This window comes from Gorilla gorilla, chromosome 13 (assembly GCF_029281585.2).
Source record: "Gorilla gorilla gorilla isolate KB3781 chromosome 13, NHGRI_mGorGor1-v2.1_pri, whole genome shotgun sequence".
In the NCBI taxonomy this organism is placed as follows: Eukaryota; Metazoa; Chordata; class Mammalia; order Primates; family Hominidae; genus Gorilla; species Gorilla gorilla.
Window position 1 is genome coordinate 93417804 of NC_073237.2, and position 21764 is coordinate 93439567.

General features: G+C 37.6%; 1 long non-coding RNA gene across 3 annotated transcripts in view; it reads right to left on the reverse strand.

The window, feature by feature from the left end:
- Positions 1-10556, reverse strand: part of LOC109028236 (uncharacterized) — a 39620-nt gene extending 29064 nt beyond the window's left edge. For all 3 annotated transcript variants that reach the window (XR_010130295.1, XR_010130294.1, XR_008668216.2), the window contains exon 1: positions 9235-10556. This is a non-coding gene — a long non-coding RNA (uncharacterized lncRNA). The remainder of the gene's footprint in view (positions 1-9234) is intronic.
- Positions 10557-21764: the final 11208 nt, after the last annotated feature.

The following is a 21764-nucleotide window of genomic DNA, read 5'->3' on the forward strand; positions in this document are numbered from 1 at the left end:
AAAACCTATTCACAGTTTGTAAAGACAAGGACCAGAGTTTGGAGTTACAGTGGCCCCTTGGAGGCTCATTTGACCTTTTCAAACATATATATATATATATATATATATATATTTAAAGATAACATCTTGGAAATAAAAAGGGTTGCACTTCTCAGAATGTATGGGAAGCATACTTTAATTAGCATTCAGAAGGGATACACATAAAAAAGACCAAGAAATCTAAAAGAGTTTTCCCAAGACACTGTTTCTAAATTAGTAAAAGAAAACAAGCATTTAAATAAAAATCTTCAGGAGGCTGGGCACGCATGTTCCTGTAGTCCCAGCAACTCAGGAGACTGAGGCGGGGGGGATCACTGAGCCTAGGAGTTCAAGTCCAGCCTGGGCTAAATATAGTAAGACACTGTCACAAAAAATAATAATCAAATCTTCAGGAGAAGGTTCATGCTCAGCCTTATCATATGCCCTGCTGGCAGAACTCCAACATTCCTATTCCCTCCCCTTTACAGCCACCTAAAACAGCTGAACCAAAACTTAGACTAGCAATCCCTACGATGACCTTCCCTACCCCTGTCCCAATTCCTACATACCCCTTCCAATACTCCCCAAATAAAAAAGAGAATTTACTGGTGGCGTCTTACACTCTGGTCCAGTTCTGAGTTGCCTGTGATACGACAGCCAAATAATTTGCCAAGGTGACTGAGGACCTCTCAGATTTACCGAGGAATTCTCGACAGTCTGTACAAGTTATGTCCTAGAGTTTTCAATTTCTATCAGCTGATACATTTGCTGGTGGGACCAGGAGGAGGGAGACATTGGGCAAAAATTGGCAGGATGGGAAAATCCTTCTGATGATTGATTGATTGATTGCTTTAGATATGGAGACTCACTATGTTGCTCAGGCTGGTTTTGAACTCCTGAGTTCAATGATCCTCCCACCTCAGTCCCCTGAGTAGCTGGGACTATAGGCACACACCACTCACATTTGGCCTCTTATGATGATTTAAATCAAGATTTGCTCCAAGATATAGAAAAAGCCAAAGAATTGGTTGACACATTAATTAAAGTTATTCTCATGGCTTTTCCAAAGCCAGTAGATTGGAATAAAATTTTGGCTTGTGCTCAAAGAGAAGGCAGACTAGTTCATGGTTATTCCAACAAACTAGAAAGTAATATTTAAATGAAATTCTGGTCTCTCAAAAGAACAGACTGATGTCACTTAAGTAGCACTTAACTCCATGTTTGTCAATGGTCTCAATGAAGATTTAACCGTATTAGTTAAGAGAGCACAGAAGATTAACAAAGATATTCAGGACCTGAACTCAGCTTTGGATCAAGTGGACCTGATAGATATTTACAGAACTCTTCACCCAGAAACAACAGAATATACATTATTCTCATTGCCACATGGCATTTACTCTAAAATTGACCACATAATCAGGAGTAAAATACTCCTCAGCAAATGTGAAAGGAATGAAATCATAACAAACATTCTCTCAGACCACAGTGCAATCAAATTAGAATTCAAGATTAAGAAATTTACTCAAAATCACACAACTACCTGGAAATCGAACAACCCGCTCCTGAATGACTCTTGTTGATTAATGGAATTAAGGCAGAAATCAAGAAGTTCTTTAAAACTATTGAGAACTAAGATACAATGTACCAGAATCTCTGGGATGCAGCTAAAGCAGTGTCAAGGGGAAATTTATACACTAAATGCCCACATCAAAAAGCTAGAAAGATCTCAAGCCAACAACCTAACATCACAACAAAAAGAACTAGAGAACCAAGAGCAAACAAACCCCAAAGCTAGCAAAAGACAAGAAATAACCAAGATCCAAGCTGAACTGAAGGAGATAGAGACACACAAAAAAAATCCTTCAAAAAAATCAATGAATCCAGGAGCTGGATTTTTAAAAGAAATTAATAAAATAGACCACTAGCTAGACTAATGAAGAAATGAAAGAAGATTCAAATAAATATAATCAGAAATGATAAGAAGAATATCATCACTGACCCCACAGAAATACAACCATCAGAGAATCCTATAAACATCTCTATGTGCATAAACTAGAAAATCTAGAAGAAATGGATAAATTCCTGGACACATACACCCTCCCAAGTCTGAACTAGGAAGAAATTGAATCCCTGAATAAACCAATAATGAGTTCTAAAATTGAGGCAGTAATAAATAGCCTACCAATCAAAAAAAAGCCCAGGACCAGATGGAGTCACAGTTGAATTCTACCAGAGGTACAAAAAAAGCTGGTATCATTTCTCCTGAAACTATTCCAAATAGTTGAAAAGGAGGGATTCCTCCCTAATGCATTCCATGAGGCCAGCATCATCCTGATACCAAAACTTAGCAGAGATACAACAGAAAAAGAAAACTTCAGGTCAGTATCTTCAATGAACATTGGTGCAATAATCCTCAATAAAATATTAGCAAACCAAATCCAGAAGCACATCAAAAACCTTATCCACCACAATCAAGTTGGCCTCATCCCCAGGATGCAAGATTGGTTCAACATACACAAATCCATAAATGTGATTCATCACATAAACAGAACTAAAGACAAAAACCACATGATTATCTCAATAGATGCAGAAAAGGCCTTTGAAAAAATTCAACATCCCTTCATGTTAAAAACTTTCAGTGAACTAGGTACTGAAAGAACATACTTCAAAATAATAAGAGCCATATATGACAAACCCACAGCCAATATCATACTGAATGGGCAAAAGCTGGAAGCATTCCCCTTGAAAACTGGCACAAAACAAGGATACTCTCTCTCACCACTCCTATTCAACATAGTATTGGAAGTTCTGGCCAGGGCAATCAGGCAAGAGAAAGAAATAAAGGTATTCGAATAGGAAGAGAGGAAGTAAAACTATCTTTCCTTGCAGATGATATGATCCTATATCTAGAAAACCCCAATTGTCTCAGCCCAAAAGCTTCTTAAGCTGATAAGCAACTTCAGCAAAGTCTCAGGATATAAAATCAATGTGCAAAAGTCACAATTATTTCTGTACACCAAAAACAGGCAAGCAGAGAGCCAAATCATGAATAAACTCCCATTCACAATTGCCACAAAAGAATAAAATACCTAGGAAGACAGCTAACAGGGGAAGAGAAGGACCTCTTCAAGGAGAAGTACCAACCACTGCTCCAGGAAACCAGAAATGACAAAAAGAAATGGAAAAAAAATCCATGCTCCTGGATAGGAAGAATCAATATCTTGAAAATGGTCATACTGCCCAAAGCAATGTATAGATTCAATACTATTCCCATTAAACTACCATTGAAATTCTTCATAGGATTATAAAAAAAACTATTTTAAAATTCATATGGAACCAAAAAAAGGACCCCAATAGCCAAGACAATCCTAAGCAAAAAGAACAAAGCTGAAGGCATCATGCTACCTGACTTCAAACTATACTACAAGGCTACAGTAACCAAAACAGCATGGTACTGGTGTAAGAACACACACATAGACCAATGGAATGGAATAGAGAGCACAGAAAGAAGACTGCACACCTACAACCATCTGATCTTTGATAAACCTGACCAGAACAAGCAATGGGAAAAGGATTCCTTATTTAATAAATAGTGCTAGGAGAACTGGCTAGTCATATGCAGAAAATTGAAACTGGACCTCTTCCTTACAAAATCAACTCAAGATGGATTAAAGACTTAAATGTAAAACTCAAAACTATAAAACCCTGGAAGAAAAATCTAGGCAATACCAGTCAGGACATTTTGTGACAAAGATGCAAAAAGCAATTGCAACAAAACCAAAAATTGACAAATGGGATCTAATTAAACTAAAGAGCCTCTGCCCAGCAAAAGAAACTATCATCAGAGTGAACAGACAACCTGCAGAATGGGAGAAATTTTTTGCAATCTATCCATCTGTAGTGAACCTCCTCATGGGTCACCCTTTGTACTGAATCCCTGAGTTCATCCTTTTCTTTCCCCAATGCAATTAGAAGCAATTAGCAAATTTTATTCTATTCATTAGTTTGACAAAAATATTATAACATATTAAATATATGGTGACCCAGTAGCTTGTCTTTTATGAGCTTTTGATTAAGAGTATCTAATGGTGACATTGTGTGTGTCTCTATTGCTAGATCATGCCAGTGCTCTCTTCACTAATCGAAATAGAGTAATTGATGTCTTTAAATCTAATCAGATTAGAGAACCAATTCCAGAAACCTCAGAGCCAATCCAGAAAATTTATTCTTAAGATTTTTTTCCTGTAGAGCTATTCTTGGTAGCAAACTTTGGATTAGCATTGTTGAGCGAAATAGAACCATTATGATGTGTGTGTATATGTTGCAGTCTTGAATCTGAAGGTAGACTGGAGGCAGAATTCCTTTCCCCTCGGGGGGACCTCAATCTTTTCTCTTTAGGCTTCCCACTGATTGGATGAGGCCCGCCCATACTATGGAGGGTGGAATGTAATGGACTTTACTCAAAGCCTCAAACTATGTTTATCACATCTAAAAAATACCTTCCCCACAACATCTAGGCTGGTGTTTGCTGAAGCAACTGGGCATTTGTTAGTCAGGGTTCTCTAGAAAAGCACAATAGGGTATGTGTGTATGTATGTGTGTTTGTGTGTCTGTGATTTCTGTATATGTGTGTGTATGTGTATATTTACTTGATATTTGTTTAATTTTTGGTTACTTATCTATTATCTATTTACTTATTTGGAGTTGGCTCATGCAATTATGGAAACTGGAGAGTCCCAAGATCTGCAGGGTGAGTTGGCAGGCTGGAGACCTAGAAGACCTGATGGTGTAGTTCCAGTCTGAGTTTAAGGCCCAAGAACCAGAAGAGCCTATGGTATAGTTCCAGTCTACAGGCCAGCAGCCTCGATATCCTAAGAGCCAATGTTTCAGTTTGAGTCCAAAGGCAGGAAATAAAGAAAGCCACTGTCCTTCTTTGAAGGTCATTAGATAGCAGAAATCTTCCCTTACTTGGGGGCGGGTCAGCCTTCTGGTTCTCCTCAGGCCTCTCACTGATTGGATGGGGCCCACCAACATCAGGAAGGGCAATCTGCTTTACTCAGTCCACCGATTTAAATGTTTATCTCACCCAAAAATACCCTTGCAGAAACACCCAGAATAGCGTTTGACCAAATAACCGGCCACATTGTGGCCCAGTTAAGGTGACATATAAAATTAACCAACACAGGGCACTATAGTTTACTCTAGTTGACAGATGTTGCTATGACACTTGTTAAATCTCCAAGCAACATTGTGGATTTGTCTATTTTTTCTTTTCGTTCTGTTTTTGTATTGTGTATTTTGAAGTTCTCTTATTAGGTATAAACATCTTTATGATGATTGTGTTTCCTGGATAAATTAACCTGTATTAAGATTGTGATATATCACCTTTTATCTCTTGAAATAACCATTTGTTAATGCCCACTGTCCCCACTTCAGTATGAATACAATTTTTGATATGATTAAGTGTAAGATTACCACCTAAAAACTCATTTTCTAGTTGCCCCCGGTGTTTTGTTTGTTTTTCATTTGGGCCTCTGTTTCACTTTTCTTGCCATCTTTTGGATTAATCAAATATTTTTTAGTATTCCATTTTTATTATTTTATTGGATATTTATTATATTTCATTGCATTTTTTAGTGGCTATGCTAGGGATTACAATATGTATCCTCAGTTTATCGCAATCTATTTAGAGTTAAAATTGGACCACTTCACATTAAGAGACTTTCAACAATAGAATTCCACTTATTTACTGTCCTTTTTGTCACTGTTGTGATATATTTTATAGCTACATATTAATAAACCCCATATGATGGATATAATCCTGTCATTTGTGCCTTAAACTTTCAAAAAAGCTAAGAAAAATGTAGTCTTAAAAAAAATCTATCCATATATTCACCATTTCTAATGCTCTTCATTCATTTCTATGTATCCAAGTTGCTGTGTGATATGACTTCTCTTCAGATTGAAAAACTCAGTTTTTTTGTTTTTAGTGCAAATCTGCTGGCAATGAAATATCTTAGTTTTTATTTATTTAAGTGTTTTTATTTCATCCTAACTTTTGAGATATAATTTCCTTGATAGAGAATTCTGGGTTTATACTTTTAAAAAATTTCATCATTTGAAGACATCATTCCCTCATAGCCGGGCATCCACTGTTTCTGATGAGAAGCCTGCTGTCATTTGTATGGTGTTCTCCATGGTGTAACTTGCCTTTTTATTCCTTCTTTCAGTATTTAAGGTTTTCTTTTTCTTTCTGGTTTTCAAAAGTTTTTCTACGTTCTGCCTAGATATGGTTTTCCTCATATTTAGTTTCTTTGGGTTTTACTGAGCTTCTTGGGTCTATCAGGTGGTATTTCCCACTGTATTTTGAGAATCTTTAGCCGTTATTTTTTTTAAAGATTTTGCCATTAGTCCTTCCCCTGTGTCTCATTACACAGAGGTTTCATAATTTATGAAATTAGTGCTTCTGAGGCTCTGTTCACATTTGTCCAATCTATTCTTTTCTCCAATTTTCAGTTTGGATACTTTCTATGGATTTATCTTCAAGTTCATAAATAAGCCATTCAGTAATGTTTCATTCCAAATACTCAGCTTTAAAGTTCAAGGATTTCCTTTTTTTTTTTTTTTTTTTTTGAGACAGAGTCTCTCTCTGTCGTCCAGGCTGGAGCACAGTGGCGCTATCTCGGCTCACTGCAAGCTCCGCCTCCCGGGTTCACGCCATTCTCCTGCCTCAGCCTCCTGAGTAGCTGTGACTACAGGCGCCCGCTACCGTGCCCGGCTAATTTTTTGTATTTTTAGTAGAGATGGGGTTTCACTGTGTTAGCTAGGATGGTCTTGATCTGTGGACCTCATGATCTGCCCGCCTCGGCCTCCCAAAGTGCTGGGATTACAGGCGTGAGCGACCGCGCCCAGCCAAGGATTTCCTTTTTTAAAAAAATAGTTTTTAGTTTACTGAAATTTCCCATCTGCTCACTCCTTATGATAATATTTAAGTCCATAAACTCAAAATAGCTCCTTCAAAATCTGTCTGCTAATTCCAAGATCTGTATCCTCTCAGGTATTTTTATGGGTACTTCCTCCCAGGATTTTGGATTCCATTGTCCAGGTTCCCAGGTCTACTGGTTCATGACCATGTGCTGGACAGTGGGGATGCGATGTTATGTGGTTTCTGGATTGTGTTTTTATTCATCTCTAGGACCTTGAGTTTTGTTCAGGCAGTCAGTTGAGTTACTGGAAACCCTTTTTGTCTGGCTTTGTTCATACTTTGATAGGCTGGGTTTATGATGGCATTGAGCTTAATCTTAGGGCATGGTCCTTTTGCTAAGATGTAGTCTTCACTCTTCTATAGTTTCATTGAAATGCCAAGGTGTTCCTTAAGTTCTCTCCTCTCTGAGTAGCCAGAAGTGCTCATATACCTCTCAGCCCAAGCAGATGACCTCTGCTAGGCTCAGGAAGCCTCAGCCTGTATAATTAGACTTGCTCTTGCTCACTATTACATGTTGAAAACTGTAGTATAATACAAAAAAAAATCTGCTCTTTGTCCCCAGTTCTTAACACAGTGCTCCTAAACTCTTGGAATATCCCGAGTGACAGGAGTGTCTTATGTCATTCATAACAAACCCCTTTTCATCACACCTAAGCTTAAGGTAATGGGGTGACTTAGGGTGAACCCCAAGATAGCCTCAGCATGGGACTAGTTAGTAGAAAGACCAAGTTGTTAGAGAGTTGGAACTTTCTGCCCTAATATCCAACCTCCAGGGAAGGGATAAGGGGTGCTAAAGATTGAACTCTATAAATGCTCAAACAATGATAGTCAGAGAGCTTCTGGGATGACAGACACCCTGAGCTGCTGAGAGGGTGGCATGCCTGGGGAGGCATGGAAGCTCCACAGAACCCCCCATACCTTGCCCTATGCATCTCTTCCATCTGGCTGTTCCTGAGTTGTATCTTTTGGAATAAACCAGTAAGCCTTAAGTAAAGTGTTTTCCTGAGTTCTGTGAACCATTCCAGCAAGTTATCACACCTGAAAGGGTGCAGTGCTTTGGGAATCCCCTGACTTTGTAGCCACGCTGGACAGAAATGTGGGTTACCTGGGGACTCAATACTTGCAACTGGCATCTGAAGTGAGGGGGCACTTGTGGGACTGAGTTTGTTTCCTGTGGAGTCTGACGCTGACTCTGGGAGCTTAGTGTCAGAAGTGAACTGAGTCACTGGACAGGTGTTTGGTGTCTGGAGAGCTGGATAATTGGTTGGTGTGAGAAAACCCCCCACACATTTGGTGTCCAAAGTGTTGTGAGTAAAAACAGCACAAATTCCAAACAAGCTTTTGCCACACCTCTCCTTCCCACATACTGGAGATTCCATTTCTTAATCCTGACCCAGATTCAAATTCCTTCAGCAGCTCAGCAAGACCATTGCTCCATTTGAACTTAATCTCATTGTGCCACAGCAGGAAAGTGTCCACAAAGCAAAGACACAGAGGATAGAGGGACTGAAATCATGCATTTCTCTTCCCTCAAGGATCACTGTCCCCAAACACCTGCTGTGTGCAATGCTTGAAAACAATTGTGTCGTATATTGTCAATTTTGATAGTTGTTTTTGAGTGCAAGTAGCTTGGTATGATACTGTCATCAGCAGAGTGGTAGTCACAGGTATTGAGCCTTTTAGAATCACTGTGGCTGTTGTGCAAACAGTGGACTGAAAGAATTAAGATTAGAAGCAGTTAAGAGGCTTCTGAAATAAGTCCTGAGGTTGCTGGAATAAGATGATGGCCTCAGGGATAAAGAGAAGAAAGGAAAAATGTTAGGTACCTAAGAGGCAAAAATGGAAAAGTATCAGTTTTTGTTTTGGGGGGTTAGAAGAAAGAGGTAAAGGATTCCTTCTACAGCTCCTGTGTGAGCACCCTGAGTTGGTGCTATCCAGTGAAACAGGTCAAATTGATACTCATATTCATACTTGCTTCTTACAAAAAATATTATATTTAAAAATGAGTAACAAGTTTCATTAAGTAAAGATTAAATGTTATTAAATCATACCCTGAGTTTACTCAGTGTCTATGTGTCAGACATTACACTCTATGTTTTTACAGACACATACACTTCTGTGAAAAGACTATAGGATGCACACACTGCTATGCAGAGCACAAACACACATGAGTGTAATTCTACAACACAAATGAACGGACATTTTCAGAGACAGAAATCTATCTAAATTACCTTCTCAATGATCATTCTCAAAGGTGCACATCTGTTAGCTCCGACAGGAGGGTGTCCTGTCAGGGTCCTTTTCCCTGAGTTGAGAGTGAAGAGTATCTGTCATGAAGGGAGAAGTCACAGTCAGCTGGAATAAGGAGGCCGTCAGCAAGACAGGCTGTCAGGCTCTCCTGGGTTTTCTCTGGAAGACTTCAGCCCACACCTCCCCTCCTGGACACTGAATGGGAATAACGAGAATCAGAGGCTGCCCCAAACAACAGAGCTCCAAGTGGAGCTTGGGGGTCAACTCAGAGTCCTGCTCTTTCTCCCCCTCATTTGACCCCAAAGAGCAGCAGAGTACAGTGCAGTGGCTATGCAGATATTCACGAGCGTTTTTTTGGCAGGAGTCTCTTTTGAGTAGTGTTTTTTTTTTTTTTGACAATTTTGGGACATTTAAGTTAGCAATGACATCAAGAATCTGATGGAAACCATAAGCTCTCACCACAGCAACATGCGCACACCCACAAACTCAGTGGCTCATGGACTCTCTGCAGGTCACTGATGGTTCTTAGGTTAGGAAGGGGCTGGAGGCATCTCAGAATATTTATTTGCTGGTTACCTGATCCTAGCATCTGTAAGTGTGCTCAAGCGAGTGGATAGGCATGGATCTGGAATGCAGAGGAGCCCAGGCATGAAGCAGCAGCATAGGCAGCAACTTGCTCTGACAACACCCCCTGACTTCTCTGACTGGGTGGGTTACACAACCCAGCAGGCTGTCATCCTGACCATCAGGTCAGAAATGATTGGTGGTAAAGTTAGTCACTCAGTCAGTTAAGTGGGCAGGCAGTGAAGTCTGCTTCATAGACTACTTATTAAGTTTAGTTCCAGTGTCAGGCAAGCAGCTGAGATTCAACATCATTCATTTAAACATTTTCGTTTATCTTGAGATATTTTTAAAGTTCCCTTTTCATGTTCTCTTTGACCCACTGGTAGCTCAAGAGTGTATTATTTAGTTTCCATCTATTTGTGAATTTTCCTGTTTTCTAACCATTATTGGTTTCTAATTTTCCTCCATTGCGGTAGGAAAAGACACTCGGTATGATTTTCAACCTTTTTTTTTTTTTTTGAGACGGAGTCTTACTCTGTTGTCCAGGCTAGAGTGCAGTGGCACAATGTTGGCTCACTGCAACCTCTGCCTCCCAGGTTCAAGCGATTCACCTGCCTCAGCCTCCCAAGGAGCTGGGACTACAGGCACACGCCACCATGCCCAGCTAATTTTTGCATTTTTTAGTAGAGACGGGGTTTCACCATATTAGCCAGGCTGGACTCGAACTCCTGACCTTGTGATCCACCTGCCTCAGCCTCCCAAAGTGCTGGGATTATGGGCATGAGCCACCGCGCCCAGCCGATTTTCAACTTTTTAAAATTGGTTAAGATTTGTGACCTAATGTGATCCTAGGGAAGTTTTGTGGGCATTTGGGAAGAATGTGTATTCTGCTACTATGTGGGAAGTTCTGTATGTGTCTGTTGGATCCATTCAGAATATAGCATTGATCAAGTCAGTTGTTTCTGTATTGCTCTTCTGCCTGGATATTCTATTATAAGTGGAGAATTGAAGTCTCCTACTATTATGGTATTGCACTCAATTTCTCCCTTTGGATCTGTCAGTATATGCTTTATATATCTGTATATTTGGGTGCTAGTCACATAATTTGCAGTTTTTCAAATGGATTTTTGACTTTTCATCAGCTTGGAAGAGCTTTTTTTATCATACATATGAACTGTGAATAAAGTTTCTTAGTTGATTGGGGTTGTTTTAATCCCTCAAAGGCATCTAATATTTTATAGCAAAATCCTTTCCCCTTTCTTTTATAGTTTCTGTATTTTTGTTTTCATGAAAAAGTTGTCACAATCTCTACAATGCACATAGGTTTTCCTTTTTTATTGTCTGTTTCACCAACTAAAATGTGTTCTTCATGTGGAAAAGGACACAACCTATCTTGTTGATCATTGTATCACCAGTTCCTAGAACAGGCCTCAAGTATGGCAACAACTTAATAAGTATATTGCAAGTACATAAATGAAATTATTTTTATTTCTGTAAAACCCCTTGTGTATGCACTTGACTGACTCAAGTAAAATGGTCTGAACTGGAGAAAGGAACTTTTCCCCTCACAGTATGTCACAGGGCCTTCAACTTGCACTGTTAGTGCAACAAGATCTCCATCATTGCCAAAGTATGTCAAAACTCAGACATTCATCAATAGCTCCAATAAGACAAAGTTGTCATATGGGTTAGCCTCTGATTTTTCTTTTTCAGATGGAGTCTCTCAAGCTGGAGTGCAGCGGCATGATCTCGGCTCACTGCAACCTCTGCCTCCCGGGTTCAAGTGATTCTTCCAGCTCAGCCTCCCAAGTAGCTGGGATTACAGGTACCTGTAATCATGCCTAGCTAATTTCTGTATTTTTAGTAGAGACAGGGTTTCACCATGTTGGCCAGGCTGGTCTTGAACTCTTGACCTCAAGTAATCCACCAGCCTCAGTCTCCCAAAGTGCTGGGATTACAGGCGTGAGCCACTGTGCCTGGCCAATTTTTCTACTAAGTTCTAAATTAGACATTGCCTGTATATCACCTGAACATCACCCCAAGACTCTTTCTCTGTGAGATGGTAAGCCCCATCTGGTAATTTTCCACCTGACCAAAATGGTTCCTTCTGGTGTAATAGATTCTGACATGAATTTATTCCCTGTCTACAGCTAGATGCACCTCACATGAGCACTTTTCCATCAGGGGCCAACTGGAACTTTTTCCTGGGAATTTAGAATATTGTATCATTAAAAAAATGAAGTAAAGCTGGGAAATAACAACAGCCAATATCTAGCTCTAGTTTTAACCCAGATTATTTTGTCACCCTCCTACATTATAGCTGCTCTGTTCTTCCTCTGACTTTTGTGAGTCAACAAAGTCATCTTTTACCCAAATTAATTCAAGGTGGGTTTATGACATTAGAATTTAAGATCCTGAAGTATTACAAAAAGAGACTAAAAATTCAAATTTTCTCCCCCAATCCATTCTTTTAAAAACCAGGAGTCCCTGTACCCAAATTCTGAGACTCAATTCTCCAACTCACCCGTAGCAACCACCATCATCTTCTCTTCTCTAGATTTACATGCGTGCATGCATTTGTGCAAAATGGAAGGGCTGTTTACATAGCAGAGGGTCAGGGAACCAAAATAATGTTATGTTGATGAACCAACAATATTTCTGTTTTAGCTTAACACTTGAGACACAGTACCAAATGAAGTTAAATTTTCATCACTAAACTTGCTGTGATCTTTATCTCTTCCATTCCTAGTGTACTTGATGAAATATGACTTCATTTATGACATTTCCAACTCATCAACCGTGTCAGCTGGGGACAGAGTTAAAATAACTTTTAAAAACTGAACTTCAGACAAATGTGCTTGGCTCTGGGAAATCTTAGAAAGTTTTAGCATATTAAGCAGAAGCCTGCGTTGCTTTTTTTCTTACATGCTTGATAGTATGAATATTTATCTGGAATTTTATGTTGTGCTGGTTATTATATGAAGTGTGTACTGTCCTCATCAAAGAGTGCTTTATATAGAAATAATTTAGGTCAAAACATCCTCTTTCTTATAGGAGTCTTCTTCAAGGACCAAGTTAATAAAATTAATAGACTGAACCTTGTAACTCTTAAACATTTACATTTAAATTAGTGACATAAGATTGTATACATTAAAAAAGTCTATTCATTAGGATGTCAGGTAAATCCTAAAATGTAGAACACATACTTTAAGCAAGGAAAGTAATTTTTGTTTCCTCAAATTTAAGTATATAGGTTTCTTAATTTTCTTTTTAAAAAATAAATTTTTAATTTTCAAATAGGTTTACATTTACAGAAGAGTTGCAAATAGAATACAGAGTTCTCCTCCACACCATACCCAATTTTCCCCATTTTAATGTCTTACATTACTATGTTACATTTGTCACAATTAATGAATTAATATTGATATATTATTAAGTTTATACTTTATTTCTATTTCCTTGGTTTTTACTTAATGTCCTTTTCTGCTCCAGGATTCCATATCAGGATACCAAAGGACACCAAGTCCTTAGGTTCTTCCCGGCTGTGATCATTTCTCAGGACTACATTGTTTTTGATGACCTTGATGGTTTTAGGGGGTACTAGTCAGGTGTTTTTGGAAACTGTTTCTCAGCTGAGGTTTGTCTGATGTAGTGGGATTATTAGTTTTGGGAGGGAAGATGTCGAGGTAAAATGCCATTCTCATCCTGTCATATAATATGCACTTTCGACTTGACTGATCACTGCTTACAGTGGCCTTGATCACCTGGCTGAGACAGTGTTTGTTAGGTTTCTCCAATGCGAAGTTACTCTTTTTCCTCCTTTGCTATACTGATTTCTTGGTAGGATGTCATTATGTGAAGCCCACAGTTTAGAAGTGGGGAGTTACGCTCTGCTTCCTGGAGTGCCTGATCTCCTTTTGAAATGATTTTTCATGCTGAACACAGAGTAATTAAAGTAAGAAAAATATGGATATTGAATGACTAGTGCAAGAAGTCCATTATAACATCTGACATGAAAAATTATCTATCTACTTGTCTATTAAATGATTATATCTATGTATACAAACATTAAATACTAAGCTATGCAATATTGTCTTTACTGAAGGTAAAGGTCATTAGATTATATTTCATGCAGTGAACTGAGAAATATCTCATTTTTCAGACCTAAATCCCATCATTTCTTCAGAATACCAACTCTTTATAGAATGTTGTTTTGGAAAAAGTTTATATTGGTGAAAGTTTGCTTTGACATATCTATGGGATAAGACGACTTCCTCTACTTCATAGATTTTGAATTCAGGATAAGACTTTCTCTACCAATGAGCAAAAATGGACCAAAAAATGGGGTAACATGAGGAAATCAAATCTGAGATGGTCCACAACTGATCCCTTTTCTTCACTGTACTTAGGTAAATGCTGTGGCACGAGTTGCTCACATTAAATACAACGAAGCAAATCATAAGCAGCAGCGCAGTTGTGATGGTTCCGGTCTCATGGGAGGCCCTAGAGGAACAGCTGTTGTTGTGAAGATGTTGATTATTTTTCTGGTGTCTGTGAAGGAAAATCACAAGGTAGCCACTGGCTCAACTCATGAGAACCAGAAAAATTAAGTCCTGGAATGTGATAACACTCGTATGAGAGACAGCAATTACGTTACCCATGTGTGGTGTAGCTAAACACATTTTTATGGAGAGATTCTTGGTGACACTGCCATCTTTGATAGTGTCAACAAACGGCACAAGCTTGATGTAGATGAGACTGTTGATGACCCAGAGTGTAAGAAGAAGCACAGTGGTGTTTTGAGCATTTTGTCTTTCAGCCACGTCCACCTGGATTTGCTGGGGCTCCCACGAAGGGCCTGCACCATGCTTAGGAGGTATGTCATACATAGGGAAAGTCCCCAAGATACTCTATATAAAAATTCAAATTCCCTACATCCAGTATAATTCAAAAGATTTTTAGTGTTGAAAGATTTTACTGCCAATGGAATAACTCTGCGGAGAAGTGTCATCGTATTAGCAACAGACAAATGAAGGAAAAGCAAGCCCATGGGCTTCTTCTGCTGGGGACATATCAAAAAGGTGTAAATAGGCATCAGGAGTAGCAGTAAGTTCCTCCAAATCCCAATGTCAATATGAGAGAGGAAAAAAATTTCCATAATTGTATTGCTGGAAAGCATGGTGTTACAGGCTCTCAGAATGATACATATATTTCAGCCTGAAAAGACTGAAAAACATCAAATTAAAATGCAAATTAAAAGCAGAACGCAAAAGGATACATGTCCCAGGGAGAAAGGATTTCATCTCTTATGTAGTTCCTTTAAAAGGGAATACAAAAGGAATAGAATTATATTAAATATCATGTTGGAAAATTCCATGGTAACCAATTATCCCTCTCAATGTTCACAGGTAATTTTGGGATATGATGTAGGCCAAATAGGAAATAGTGAGTATTTCCATAGCAAATAAGCCTTCATTTATGACACACATTTATTTTGGCAGTAATAATTAGTCTCTCTCCAGAACCCAGAATAAAATGAGAAAAATCAAGTGGGTTTTGATCTGCAGTGCCATTTATATTTGGTAAGATTTCTCATTACGTTAGTCAGTCTGAAACAAATTACAGTGGAGTGTGGCAGGAACATGTATTATGAACTAAATAAATACTCACTAATGCACTCATCATCCGGTTGGATGAAAATGTTCAGTGTCTACTCTGATGGAAGCCAAAGATGCTGATCATAATGAAGTCAAAACCATCAGTACCTGATTCACACTCTTACATTTCCTTAAAAATACCACGAGGCTGAAACAGAAAAGTGGAAAAGAGAAATTAAAGATAATTTATAGAAGGTTTATAAGTGATAAAAACATGAAAAATAACTTTTTCAGTTATTAAATCAATTCAAATGGAAACAAATAATTTTGCTCATCAATTTGTAAAAGTTTCCAAATTAATCTGCTTCAAAAATGAAAAGGTCCAGTAAGATAATAAATTTTCCTATAATGCTAATGGGGATTAAGTGTTGATATCTTTGGCAAAGCAATTTAAAATACATATTAAAAATTTGAAGACAATTGTACAAAAATAAATAGCCTTCACACATACAAATTACAATCAGAAGCTATAAGGGCAGAGATAACTACATTTACAATAGCAATAAAACATACTTAGGAATAAACTTACCAAGAAATGTACAAAGCCCGTAAGAAGAAAACTGTAGGCCAGGAATTGTGGTTCACGCCTGTAATCCCAATGCTTTGGGAGGCCAAAACAGGAGGATTGCTTGAGCCTGGGAGTTTGAGACTAACCTGGGCAACAAAGTGAGACCCTCATCTCTACAAAAAATAAAAAAAATTAGCTGGGCGTGGTGGTGCATAACTGTGGTCCCAGCTACTAGGAAGGCTGAGGCAGGAGGGTTGCTTGAGCCCAGGAAGATGAGGCTGCAGGATGCTGTTTCATGCCATTACACTCCAGCTTGGGCGACAGGGCAAGACCCTGTCTCAAATACAAAAAACAGCAACACACACACCAAAAAAACACTGTAAAACATTTCTAAAAAACATAAAAGTGGCTTGAACAGATGTAGAGACATTTGGATAGAAAGCCTCAATATCATCAGTATGTCAGTTCTCCGGTAATTTAGCATATGAAGTCAATGCAATCCCAATTGAGATAACAACAGTAGGTTTTTTTGGTTGGGTTTTTGGATCTAGACAAGTTGATATTGAAGTTCATATGGAAAAATAATCACAAGGGTAGAAAAATACTATCAAGAGAAACGAGGGGGATTAACATCACCACATATTAAGCCAACTGCAAAGACTATATAATTAAAACAATAATAATGGCCCACGACTAAACAAATAGATGAATGAGACAGAACTAAAATCAAGCACACAAATAAAATCCAAATATGGAAAATTAGTAAACCATAAAAAGTTCATATCTCAAATCATTGGGCTAAAAAGGGGATTTTTTAAGTAAATGATGTAGCCATTTATTTTTCCAATGGCATAGCCGTTTGAAAAAGTCGGATTAGTTTCTCACACTATACACGAGAACAAACACCATAACAATGGGAAATATAAAGAAAGAGTCATGCATGGTCTCTGTTCTGGCTGCTTGAACTCTATCTGGGAGCAGTGCAATCTAGAATTCTCCATTCAACCCCCAAGTGCTCCTCTCCCTTTTGCTCCGGCCCCTGATTTATCCTCTCTGAGCTCTCAGGGTCCTGCCTTGTGTCCTTGTGCATGTGCAGCTTAGTGTACAACCAGGACATCACATGACCTGCATATAATCCTGGGGATCCTTCCCTGCCCCACTCTTTCCTCTCTGGTAACTTTCCACATAAAATCCAGCCACTTCAAAAGCCCCAACATCTGATAGGTTTCATCATCCCGCAAGATCTCTGCTCTATGTTTGGGCTCCATTTCCTGGCTCATGGCTCTGTTCCCTTCACTTAAGAATTACAGTCATTCAGCCTGGCCAACATAGTGGGACTCTGTCTCTATGACAAATTAGCCAAACGTGGTGGCGTGTGCCTGCAGTCCCAGCTACTCAGGAGGCTGAAATGGAAAGATTGTTTGGGCCCGGGAGGTCAAGGCTACAGTGAGCTGTGATGGAGCCACTGCACTCCAGCCTGGAGCAAAGGGCAAGATTCTGTCTTCAATAAATAAATAAAAGAAAGAAAGAAAATAAATAAATAAAAGGAACTGTAGTCTGTACTGTCTGTTTTTCAAAACCTGGACACAGTTGCTTATTTTCTTCCCCTTTGACAATTGTTGATGGTGAAACAATAAATCTGCTACTTATTCCTCTGAGAGGGCTGGGCCGCCCTCTCTTTTTTTGTTATTATATTTACAAATTGAAGATATCATGTCACTATTACTGTAGAATTTTCTTTTTTTCTCTTTTTTAATTTTTCATTTTTTAGAACAGGGTTTTGCTGTATCACCCAGACTGGAGTGCAGTGGTGCAATCATAGCTCACTGTAACCTCAAGTGATCCTCCCGCCTCAACCTCCTAAGTAGCTGGGACTACAGGTGTCAGCAACCACATCTGGCTAGATTTTTATTTTTTTGTAGAGAGAGGGTCTCACTATGTTGCCTAAGCTGGTTTTGAACTCCTGGCTCCAGCAATCCTCCCACCTTGGCTTCCCAAACTGCTGGGATTACGGGGATGAACCATTGTGCCTGGCCTGCCAAGTTTTTCATAATCTAGATTTGACAGACAGTTTCCTCATGGTTTCACTTTACTTGTATCTCCATCCTCTATATTTTGCATGAGCTTTTATCTACAAATTTGATATATTTCATTTTTGTCTTATTGAGAATATTTCATATATAGTACTGCGTACTTCCCTTTGCATCAAAACAGAAAGCACAATGTCTGTTTAGTGATATTAAAATTGATTATTGGGTCCAAGTATTATCAGCCTGAGTCATTCGTTATACAGGTTCCTCATCAACCTGTTAAATGCTTGGTATTCATTCATGTTTGTTGCTTAGACATAGTCCTCATTAGAGTTACAAAGTAGTGATTTTCTAATCATACTGTTTCTCCTCTGTTAATTCGCTGAAATGTTCTGGCACTAGAATATTCATTAGTGAACTTCATTCCTAAGTAGAAGAAACACAATGAACAAATTCAAATGACAAATGGTAAGAGAAGAATGGAAAATCTGCAACTCTTACCAGATACAAAGGGCGAATTTCAATATTTTTGGGTTCTAAAAATGATCAAGATATAAAACAAAAACCCAATAGAAAACAATGTGCAAAGAGTATGAGGTTACAGTTCACAGAAAAAGAAAATAAAATGACTCTTAGAGGAACATATTTTCATACATATGTATAATGAGATAAATGCAAATCAAAACTTCAATTCCATTTCTTTGACAATTAGAATGACTAAGATTAAAATTTTAATTAAAAAATTTATGGGCAACATAATAAGACTGGTTTCTTAAAAAAAGGTAGCCATTCATTTCTGTTGGTAGAGTTGTTGGGTAAAAGGTACTTTCATAACATTTCCTACAAAAGGTACATTTTTCTCTTACCATTTCAGTCAACTGTTTCATATTCACAAATTTATCCTCTAAGTATACTTGCATATGTGTAAAATTTTTATTTAAAAAGTTATTTACTGCAATAAACTTTTCACTGCAATGAATGAATATTCATTCATTTTCTGTAGTAGCAAAAGACTAGGGCAACCCATTAATTATGGATTGAGTACACAGAGTATATCAATACATGAAACGATACAATTTCATGTATTTATTTATTTATTTATTTATTTATTTTTATTTATTTATTTTTTGAGACAAAGTCTTGCTCTGTTGCCCAGGCTGGAGTGCAGTGGCATGATCTCAGCTCACTGCAACCTCTGCCTCCTGGGTTCAAGCAATTCTCCTGCCTCAGCCTCCCAAGCAGCTGGGATTACAGGCATGTGCCACCACATCCAGCTAATTTTTGTATTTTGAGTAGAGATGGGGTTTCACCATGATAGCCAGGCTGGTCTCGAACTCCTGACCTCAGGTGATTCACCCACCTCAGCCTCCCAAAGTGCCAGGATTACAGGTGTGAGCCACTGCGCCCGGCCAATAATTTCATGTGTTTAAAAATCAGAAACCTCTTTATGTAGTTATCTGGAATTACACAAGAGATGGTTAGAAGAAAATATGTGAGAATTACTTGTTAACTAGTGTCAAGGGTAATGTTTCCAAGATAAAAAGTTCATATAAAATAAGAAAAGGGTTGTTAAAAATTGACCTAAAGAACTTTTGCATGATGAAAATAATGTAAGTCAAAATGCATATAAATCTGAAAAATATTAGTAACCTGTTCATAGATAATTGGTTAACATCAGGTGTGTGTGTGTGTGTGTGTGTGTGTGTCTATAAGCTTTTAAAAACAGTGAAGAAAATCTTACCAAAAAATAAAAACAAAGCAAAAGACATGAGTAGACATGAATTCCTGGGACATGATCAGATGGAGCAAAGAGAAAACGAATAGTAAGACGATAGATTTAAACTAAACTGTATTAGTAATTATACTATATGTAAATAAACTAAATAAATAAAATACAGACATTATTTGCTTTATATTTATAAAGCAAGACCTACATATATACTAAAACATATACAGTTTGAATAGATAGACACAGATATGCACAACACTAAGCATAATAAAGCTTGTGTGACTATATTCATTTCAAATAAAATACACTTGAAGAAACCGGAAATGCCAGAGAAAGAGACTTCCTAATGATAAAACTGTCAATTCATCAAAAAGTCACAGAAGTTCTAAATGTGCATTTATCTGTAACAGCTTCAAAATGCAGTGAGCAATATCTGTCAGAACTAAATAAAAAACTGTATCAACACACATCATAGTTGGATGTTTCAATGCCATTATCTCAGTAATTAATGAAATACTAAAAAAACTGTAAGAATGTAAAAGATCTGAACAAGTCAAATTGACTCAACTGACATTTATAGAGTATTACACCACAAAATGGCAGAGTAAAAATGGCAGAATTCTGGGAAATAAAAATAAATTTCAATATACTTTAAAATATTAAAGCCATACAAAAACAAATAATAATAAAGGAGGTGGGAGGAAATTTGGGAGGTGATGGATATGTTTATGTCTTTGAGTGTGATGATGGTTTCTGGATGTATACTTACCCAAACTCATCAGGATGTATACATTAAATATGTATTGCTTTTTATATGTCAATGATGCCTCAATAAAGTGGCTTAATTTTTTTAATTACAAAAACCCATATGAAATATCTTATGTGAGCACAATAGTATTATAATAAATTAGAAATCAGGGCCAGGTGTGGTTGCTCACCTGTAATCACAGTACTTTGGGAGGCCAAGGCAGGTGCATCACTTGAGGTCAGGTGTTGAGACCAGCCTGGCCATCGTGGTGAAATCCCATCTCTACTAAAAATACAAAAATTAGCTGGGTGTGGTGGCAGGCGCCTGTAATCCCAGCTACTCAGGAGGTTAAGGCAGGAGAATTGCTTGAACCCAGGAGGTGGAGGTTGCACTCAGCTGAGGTTGTGCCACTGCACTCCAGCCTGGGTGACAGAGCAAGACTCTGTTTCAAAAATAAATAGACAGATAAATAAATAAGTTAGAAATCAGGTACTGAGAAAAATCACCAAACATTACAATTAAATTACACACTTCTAAATAATCCATGGTTACTAGGAGAAATTACAATGGACATCAGGAAACTTATTGAACTAAACAATTATGAAAACAAATGCCAAAAAAATGTGAGATCTATCTAAGGAAGTACTGAATGAAAAATGCTTAAACAATAAATTATTAAACACTGATTCACTTAAGCTGCTAGAAAAAGAAGAAATAAACTAAAAATAAATAGAAGTAATGCAATACTAAAGAAAGGAAAAGAAGTCAATAAAATAGGAAAAAACTCAATAGAGAAAATTAAAACCAAAATTTGAACATTTAAAATGACATTAAAATGAATAAATCCCTAAAAATAAAGCACAAATTATTAATACCAGGAATAAAATAGGGGCATAAGTGCAATTCCTACAGATATTGAAAATTATAATAAGATATTATGAGTAACTTTATGCCAATATATTAAATAACTGATAAATTTCTTGAAAGCCACAATTCACTAAACCTGACATAGAAGAGAAAGCTAAGTAGCTCTATATATGTTAAAGAAGAGAGTTCATAATGAAAAACCTTTCCAAAAAGAAAACTTCAAAACAATAGTGAATTCACCAGTGTATTCTTGAAGCATTTAAGAAATACCAATTTTGTAAAAGTATTTTTAGAAATAAAGAATGAATACTTTCTAACTTAAGTGACCAGTGTAACTTTGGTACCAATACATTACACAAAGTAAATATAGAGACCAATATTCTTCAAGAACAAGAGATACAAAAATGT